Raw genomic sequence first — 10,015 nt, 5'->3', positions numbered from 1 at the left:
CATCTGCCTCAGAGGCCATGAGTTCCCCATTTTTGATCCATAAACAAATATAGATCATGCCATTTACATAATATTTGGAAAGTAATAGCCATATTTTCCCTTGGTGCTTTAGCTCAAAAAACTTTCTTGCATAGCTCAGAAAAAGTTTCATGCACCATAACATATTCCACTGAAACTTGAATGTCGAGTTCTTTTGGCAAATAGTCCTGAATGATGCTGTGGATGATATTAGACATATAGGATGAGAAGGAGGGAAAAAAATATCCTTGTTATTGCTATGTTGTCTATGCTTAGTTTCCCAGATCCACTTTCAAATGTTTACAGACCAGCCAGTCTTAGTTCAGGGAATCATCAAGCATCTTGCTAGTGTATCCAGGTGGAAGTTATGGTTGATCAGAATGTTCTGTAGCTACATGAAATCTTCTAACAATGAATTTCATAGGATATTGAAGTGTTGTGCAATGAGCTTTTTATTTTTATATGCTAACAATGCTGCCAATCATTTTATAGGATGAGCTCAAGCGACTGATGTTTTGACTTGAAACCTGAGCAGAGTTTTCCTTGAGTACATTTGAACTAGTCTTTCAATGCATCTTGCCAAACTCATATAAGGACTGGGAACAATCTATTCTAGTGGTAGAGAAGATCAGTAATGCTGTCGGTATTGTTATAGGTGTATGTTATTGATGTGTCACATTGTCTTCTTCATGCTAAGTAAAATGCCATTCGTTGTAACAGTTCTATGACTGTGACTACTTCCCACACACTGACCATGTTCCCTATCACCTTCTATATCCTAAAGATTGGGATGCAATGGTAAGCCATGCCCTTAAAATCTATTATTTGGTATCACACTAGCCTTACAAGGTGATTTGGTGCAGAAGGATTCAAAGCAGCCATTATTTTTTTAAAGACAATCTAATTCAGTTCCCATAGCAAACGTAGCTCAGGTAATTTAAATTCTGATTTTAGAAATTTGTTTCATTAAATAAAAATGCAGTTAGTTGACTGGCTGAAACATTGGAACTTTGTAAATCTTGTGCTCCAGCAATCCTTTGAGCCATGGATTGTCTGCCTTGCATCTAGCAGCTGATACTCTGTTTTGCTGTTTCATGGTTTTTCTCCCAAAAATAATGAGCAACTTATTTTGCAACATCAGATATATAAATTTTGCCTTGTAGATAGAAAGTCTGCTTTATGGATTAGATACTGTAATTACTAGTGTCTTTAAAATGAAATAATTTGAAATGAACCAAAGTTTTGCTCACTGTTGGGCATAATGGTAGGGTTTAAAACAATATAATGAGGAATTTTTATTTGCCTAGGATAGAATTTGCAATAAAAGCTCACGAAGTCCAACAAAAAAGAGATTCAGGATTTGTGTTCCTCCGGCACCATCTTGGCTGCTTGGCTGCATAAACACATACGTTGCTCAATGACTGTGGAGAAATAATGACTTTCCATTTAAACTGTGGAGCATTCTGCTTAATAATAAATACTCTGCTGACATTGTTAAATGATAGCTTGGTTCTAATAAACCCCATGTTGATCTGTGTGTTGGTTAAAGTGGGTGATTCATCTTCAAGGGCTGCTAAAACTATAGCAAGGATTATAAAGATGACATGAATTAGGCATCTAAAAAGCAGCTTCCCTCCTGCTAGGCTGCCTATTTTTAAAGCCATCAGAAAATATTGGCCATTTATTTAGTCACTGCTTCCCATTATTAGCTAACTCCACCACTCATCGGGGAAGGAATTTTGCGATGTGCTGTTTATTGAAGCCACACAAGTGAAGGCTCTGCCTTACTATCCTTTTCTCTCTTGTGTTTAAGTTGAACCAACTACAATACTATCTTCTTCCCAGTGGATTGTCTAACGACTGTTCTGCTTCATTACAACTGGATGGTCTCTTACCTCTGCAAGCAGCAAATGAAGGTTGCTAAAAAGATGGACAGTATCCAACAGTTTGTAATAGTTGGATTCATACTGCCTAATTCTTGGTGTGGCCAAAAGACATAAATAATAAATCCCACAGGAGCCAGTGCCATTTCTCAGGCTGATCTCACTATGAAGAGCTGCTATGAAGGAGTCATATGCAGCAAACTTGGTGAAAAATTACTGCTGAACTGACATCTCAAAAGGAGAAATGGGTTAAACCAGTGGTGGGATCCAGCCAGTACTCACCAGTTTGGGAGAACCGGTTATTAACTTTCTGAGTAGTTTGGTGAACTGGTTTTTGGAAGAAATCATTAGGGCAGAGAACCGGTTGTTAAATTATTTGAATCCCACCATTTAGTTAATTTATTGCAAACTTGACTTCATTGAGGGCTGCATCAGGGTTGTGTTTGACTTCAGGGGCTGGAGTGGGCGTGGCCAGCTTGACATCATTCATCTTGGGGGCCTCTGTGGTGGCCTGAGTGCTCTGCCAGTGAAAACAGGTTCCTAAGCTCCATTTTCGGCTGCGACAGCCTCCTGAAGCCCTCTGCTAGCAAAAATGGAGCTCTGGTGGGCCATGTGTGCCCCCACCCCTGAGCCCCGTTTTCAGCCGCAACAGCCTCCTGCAGCTGAAAACAGAGCTCAGGTGCCTGTTTTTGCTGGCAGAGGCACCATGGGCCAGTCCTTCGCTGTTTCCAGGGCGGCATTGCGGGCCAGATCTCAGCATCCCCAGGCCACATCTGGTCCCCAGGCCTTGAGTTTGACACCCCTGATCTATTGAATGTGTTTATTTATATATGAAGTTCTGAGTTCAAGGTTGTAGATGTTTTCATATGTTGTGGCTTACAGTATCTAACACTATTTCTGAGTTATGTATGGAACATGCATTTTTCAATGAATATTCATCCTTTTTTAATTTTAGAAAAAACAATCCCATAAACTAGTAATCATAAACTGTCCAGGTTTCCTTTTCTCATTAGTTGACCACCATAGCTATGGATGTCAGCAAAAATTACCTTTCCAAAGTAGAATAGATTTTGCTAGTTACACAGAAGTCTCAAAAAGCTTTCATTTTATTCACATGCTTCTAGGGTTGCTAAAGCTGAAGAAAACTCAATTTCTTTCTTTCTTTGTAAATGACTGTTGAAAGACGAAATCTAATTATCTTAAAATCTAATTATAGTTCCAGCTACCTGCAACAAGGGGGCGGGGGATGGTTCCATCAAATTGATTACAGAAGTCGTGTTCAGCCTCCTGCTCATTAAAATTCACTGTCCAAGGAATTCACCACCACACATTAGTAACTTTCTTTTAAGAAACGCTCCATTTTTCTCTGAGTTTTGCATTATTGGAGGCAGGAGACAATCTGATGCCCCCAACTATTTGAAGCATCAATCATTAGCTCAAAAGAGCATGGTCAACAGCCTGTGTAATTCAAAAACTAGATTGTTTCCAGTCCAGATATGAGTGCAGCAAGATGCATTGAGATGATGTTACTCAAGGAAACCACTACTTAGGTTTCAAGTCGAAATATTAATACATTGAGTTCATCCTATAAAATGATTGGCAGTATCTTTAGGATATAAAAATAAATAGCTCACTGCACAACACTTAAGTGCCTCATGAAATTCATTGTTGAACAATTTTATGTGACTATTAATATGAGATCATTAAAAAGATTACATTAATTTGTGACAGATTTACAAATGCATATTGCCACAAAAACTAGAAATAATGCTTTTGTGTAATATACTGTATCTCTATTATGTATTCCTAAGTACCAGTTTCTTAGTGCTTGGTGACCTGGCATGGTTATCTAAATCATAATATAATTCTGAGCTTTCTTGCAGAATTTGTGTTGACCAAATTCACACATTGTGCTAAGTCATAATGAGATTTCTAAAGTGATGGCTATGATGTTGGGTGAATTCTTCTCCTGCAATTAGACCAGACTATTGGGTGAGCCTATCTTGGTACCGCTGGTTGAATGGTCTGAGTTAGCCTGAAAGCAATGTTTTATTTTTGTTTTTAATTTTCACTGTTTTTCATTTGGCAAACAAAGAAATATAGGCATTATATCACACAGAATAACCCAGCCATTATGAGTAATCCCACAAACAAAAACAAACCATGGATAAATACAGTCTTGACTGCTTTAAAACTTATCAAATTTGGCACTCAGTGCATTTTGATGCGAAAATTTTGTCCCAGTACTTGTCATTTCTTTGGTACTCAAGGCGCAAGCGAGAATTTCTTGGTATCAGCTGCTGTGTGACTTTCAATTCTTTCCAGTTGAAATAAAGGGCCACTTGTTAAATCACATGATTTCTTTGGTACTCATCATTTTTAGTATTTATCATACCTCCTGGAAACAATTAATGATGAAGTTCAAGGTACCATTGTATATGTATCAGTTCAGTTGTACCTTTTTCATGCCTATGGAATGCCCTTTATCCTTGAGATCTGGCAGGCTTCTTCTGGTTTAACATTTTGGAAAACTGTGAAGATATGACCTTTTCTTTGGGATAGTATAGAAAGAAGCTGGAGTTGGAAGAGAATGTTATACCATTCAAGGGAGTTTGGTTTCGGTGTTAGGTTTTTCTGTTTTCATTATTTTGTTATTATTTGTATGATATTGTCTTTATATTATGGTCATGAGCAACCCAAAATTCTGGTTTTAAGATTGGTGGCCATACAAGTATTTTAAATAAATAAATGATCAACAACAGAGTGCTATGTCGTTTGGAACTCTCATTTAATTTTTCATGTGTTGATTTTTGCATTTGGCACTTGAATTTAATTGTATTGGATAAAGCAACATAGCTACAATAAGCTTAGCATAAGTCTGCCTTTGATGACAATGGTTGTATGTCTCTATATAGTGCCAAACCCTTATCATGTTGGTAGTTTATAATGCAGCATATCTTACAAAGCCCAGTATTGAGAAACCTAATTAGTACAGTAGATGGCAACATTATTGCCAGCCCTTAGCTAATCTTGGAAAGCTAATCAGAATTGACCTAGTTAGTATTAGTCTGAGAAACCAGGAGGAAATCCTGACTACACTGACAAATTTGGAAAAACACTCTGGGGGGAAAAACAGTGAGAAATTGTTTCTATTTTGTTGAATATATGCATAGATATCCATAGATATCTATACAACGGTATTGCGTTTTTTATCATAAACCTCTATCATAAAGTTTAGCAAGGGTATGTCATATGAAAATAGCTTTATAGTAACAATTCTGCAGGATTACTGAAAACTATGTCTCATTATCTGTGTACCAAGATCAATTGTATTTGTGTGAGTAGCTCCAAATGATAATCTCTTTGAATAAACTATGGCTAGAATCTAGCTACAATTAGAGCTCATCCTTTTCTAATTGACGCAGCACACCTATCTGTTCCATTAAGGAGCAATATTATGAAATATTAAAGTATACTGTACCTAAATACTGAACTAGAGCAAATAAACTTGGCAAGATTCACCGCTATCTCATCGATGGAGAGAGATCAGATTGTCTGTAAGAATGTTTTCTATTGTGTCACTTGTTATTCATGGTTGGGTAGAAATAGTTTCAAAGGTGATACCAGGTGTATCTTCTTGCATTGAATGTACTTTATAAAAACAAAATCGGATTTCCCTTTGAACAACTCTTGTAGAAAAAAATCAATTTTGGGTTACAATGGCTTTGATTTGTCAAGCTAAAGATCCATTGCAAATGTGTTGAGTGGTGACGATATAAGGCCACCGCATAAATGGAAAGTGTAAAGATGCATTCAAATCAACATTTAGCTTTGAATCTATGTAATGAACACCCACAAAACTTTTTGGCTTTTAAGTTTCTCAAATGGATATCATCCTGCAAGGTTGATTTAACCTTATGACAGTAAAAATGATGGGGCAACACACACACACACACACACACACACGTATTTATGTATATTTACACAAGCTACTTTTGTTTCAGTCAAGTTTAATCTCTGATGATATCTTGCACCAGGCCTAACCCTGGTTAGCTTTTGAGTCTAGAGAAGATCATGGAGGTGCTGTCACTTGCTGATTACTATTTGTCCCAGTGTGGCTGTTTCTGGGACAGAGTTTTTTGTTTTTGTCTTGGATTCTTCAGAATAAAACAAAGTACTTGAACTGACTTCTGCAAACAGACAAATCAATCAATCAATCAATCCCCTTTCCCTAAAAACTGAATTTAAACATGCTACTTTGATGATGATGAGTCATAAAATCCAATTATCTCATTTTCATTTTTTCTAGAGTCTTAAGTAACTGAGCTTTCCCACACAGATCAGGATGAGTTCTTGATTAGATTCATATCCCACTTTTATTTAGGAGCTGGGTGTACCATACTTGGCACCCTCTCCTCCAGCTTCATCTTCACCTTCTCATCCTATCAAGTTAGTTTCACAGATACTGTTTCAGAGTCACTGAATGATCTTTTATGGCTGAATATGGATTTAAATCCCAATCTTTCTAGTTCTAGCTCAATGCATTAATCATTGGGCATGGTAATGGCTGCCCATATTTGGCTCACCTGTTGTATAGAAAGTTTTTCAGGAATTCTCCATATCTGTTGACATCTTCCTTTTGGTGACTGCATCCTATGTGAAATAGCATATGTAGACTGGCACTTCCATAATGTACCTGGAGCCCTTCTCCTCTCCTCTCCTCTCCTCTCCTCTCCCTCCCCCTCTCTCTCTGGTTTCCTTGCTATATAAGAATTGTCCTAAAGAATTAAAAAAAAAACCCCACAAAGTAGCAGCCACCCAATTAGCTCGCCTTGAGCACCTTAGATACAAAGATAGATAAAATGCTATATTTTAAAAAAGCAAACACAAATGCAAATTATCTTGTGCTTTCAGTATGGAGAATATAAACTGAAATAATTAAATAAAAATCTATTTCTGTTCTGAAAGCAATATTGACTTAAATTGCAGACAAGACTGATGGAAAGGGAACTAGGGTTTGGTTTCTCCTCCTCCCTCTGTTTTGTGGAGAGACAAATCGCATTATGATGTATAATGCTATGTATAGTTTTGCAAATAATTGCATTCATTTTTTTCTGCCTCATGAAATCTTTTGCTCCTTAATTCCTCACACATTTACCTGCAGCTAAAGTGCATTATGTTTCAGGCCTATATCATTAAAATAATTTATCTACCAATCTCATTATAAAGACAGCATTAGTTTCTATCTTTGTTTTAAAGTTTTGAGAGGGATTGAAACTCATTTCAGAACTACATTCCAGGTATGAATGCCACAACTAATATGACTATTTATTAATCACATTGTTTTCATGAACTGGGAACAAAGGAACTTAACATAGCATGGTTATTTTTGTGAGCTAAAATTGTTACTTTCAAATAATCAGTCTTCAAATATTCTATGCAGATATTTTTACTACTGACAATTGAAAAATTTTGTATGTTAACAATAGAAAAGCTCACTTAACGCTTTGAATTAAGCTAAGCTAAACTTGGTTTTGACTTAGTGTTTAATGTTAACCTGTCTGTTGTTCTTTGTAAACAATGATTTACAGTTTAGCATGTGTAGTGCAAACCTAGACAATGGTAGTTTATTCAGTAAATCATGGATAAGAAATGTCTGGGTTATGCAAAATGTATGAACTCAGACTATAACAGGTTGTTGTGATGGCAGCAGGAAATTCTGGAAGTTGTATTTCCAACATATCTGAAATGCACAATACTAAATACTGCTCTAAGCTAAATACTGCTCTAAGTCAGATTAAGTCTCATTTTAGAACTTCCTGATAAACATATATTGGGTTTTGATTGATTATGCACCATCAAATTCTTTTTTCTACTTCTAGCAATTATGTTAGTTTTTTTCCATGATGCTCTATCCCCAACTAGTCTTTCAACAGTACACTCATCAGTACTATAACTATTGTCTTCTTTTTCTCTTTCCTTCCATTTTTTATGGCATTACAGTCTTTTCAAGAGTTGGATCTTTGGCTAATGTGTCCAAAGTAGCATAATTTGAATCTGGTTCTTTGTGCCTTGAGTAAGAAGCTTTTGTTGATTTGTTCAATGATCCATTGCTTTGTTTGTTTGTTTGTTTGTAAATGGTATTCTCAGGAGTCTTCATCAACATCATTTTTCAAAACCATCAATACTTTAATAATTCTTCAAAGTTCAACTTTTACTTCTAAATATAATAATAATAATAACAACAACAACAACTGGTTTGGCAGAGGGTCAGTAATGGTGTGGGGTGGCATTTCTTTAAGGGGCCGCACAGCCCTCCATGTGCTCGCCAGAGGTAGCCTGACTGCCATTAGGTACCGAGATGAGATCCTCAGACCCCTTGTGAGACCATATGCTGGTGCGGTTGGCCCTGGGTTCCTCCTAATGCATGATAATGCTAGATCTCATGTGGCTGGAGTGTGTCAGCAGTTCCTGCAAGATGAAGGCATTGATGCTATGGACTGGCCCACTCGTTCCCCAGACCTGAATCCAATTGAGCACATCTGGGACATCATGTCTCGCTCCATCCACCAACGCCACGTTGCACCACAGACTGTCCAGGAGTTGGAGATGCTTTAGTCCAGGTGTGGGAGGAGATCTCTCAGGAGACCATCCGCCAGCTCATCAGGAGCATGCCCAGGCATTGTAGGGAAGTCATACAGGCACGTGGAGGCCACACCCACTACTGAGCCTCCTTTTGACTTGTTTTAAGGACATTACATCAAAGTTGGATCAGCCTGTAATGTTTTTTTCCACTTTAATTTTGAGTGTAACTCCACATCCAGACTTCCATGGGTTGCTAAATTTGATTTCCATTGATAATTTTTGTGTGATTTTATTGTCAGCACATTCAACTATGTAATGAACAAAGTATTTAATAAGAATATTTCATTCATTCAGATCTAGGATGTCTTATTTTTGTGTTCCCTTTATTTTTTTGAGCAGTGTATAACACATAAGTCAGTTGAATATCTTTTCAAAGATTTTTATGATGCTCTACCAAGTGCTAGTATGTGGCACATTTTTTAATTGCTTGTTCTTTTACAGTTGATGCAACCATCTAAAGTATGCAACCTTCTGTCTTATCCACTGTATCAATATCTTCATTGTCAATTCTAAGCCAGCTTGTACCTGTCGTTATTAGTTTGTTCTTCCTTATGTTTAATTTTGGCCTCTTTTTTTTGCTTTCCTTCTTGACTTTTATTACTAGACCTTTGTGTTTTTGACTGTCAGAGTAAGGTCATCAACATAGTGCAGTGTTAGTTCTTCCTCCAGTTTTAAAACCATGCTCACCTTCTTTCAATCCAGCTGTTCTTAATGTATATTTAGCATATTGGTTGAATAAATGCAGATAACCCATGGGTTACAATGGCAATTGCGATTGGTGTCACTAAGTGATGTGGTCATAAATCATGATGTCATGTGAATAAATTGCTTAGTGATGCCTTGCAGTTCATAAGCTTTTCCACAGCCAGCACCTGGCCATGTCTTCAAGCTATATTTGAGCTTCCCCACCTCCTTTCAGCAATTTGATGTCTATACACTTCCTCTAGCTCTGTCCATGTATAGAGGCTTTGTTCGAATTGTCTGAAGGCAATTTTAGCTATGAAGAAATCATTGGTGTGGCAGAAATTGATAAGCTGATCTCTTCCAATAGGTGAAATAAATCTAATTCACATGGTGTAGCCAATTAATTTTGCCATAAAATTTTAAAAAGCCAGTTTTCATTGCTTTATCAGCTATTGCTGAACTAAGTTAGCCTAGTCTTACTGCACATGATTTAATAATAAAATTCATTGCTTGGATTACTTCAGGAGGTCCAGAGATTGCTGTTAGTATAGAAAGCAGCTCTCCAATTAAGTGAAGTAGATAAATCAGACCGTATATATATAAATCTAGGAAACACAGCACTGGTTTCCCGAATGCTTCCACATCCAACTTCAGATGCTGAAATTAATCTATAAAGGCCTAAAGGTTCAGGATCAGGAATTTAAGTGATTGCCTCCCCCAATTCTATCCAACCTAAAATCAGCTGAGAGGTCTATTATTGTTCCACTGGTAGATTTGGCTCTCAG

The sequence above is a fragment of the Notechis scutatus genome, chromosome 1 (assembly GCF_049901735.1).
Source record: "Notechis scutatus isolate UNSWTSFEM ecotype Mainland chromosome 1, rNotScu1.2, whole genome shotgun sequence".
Taxonomy (NCBI): domain Eukaryota; kingdom Metazoa; phylum Chordata; class Lepidosauria; order Squamata; family Elapidae; genus Notechis; species Notechis scutatus.
This window is presented reverse-complemented; position numbering follows the sequence as displayed.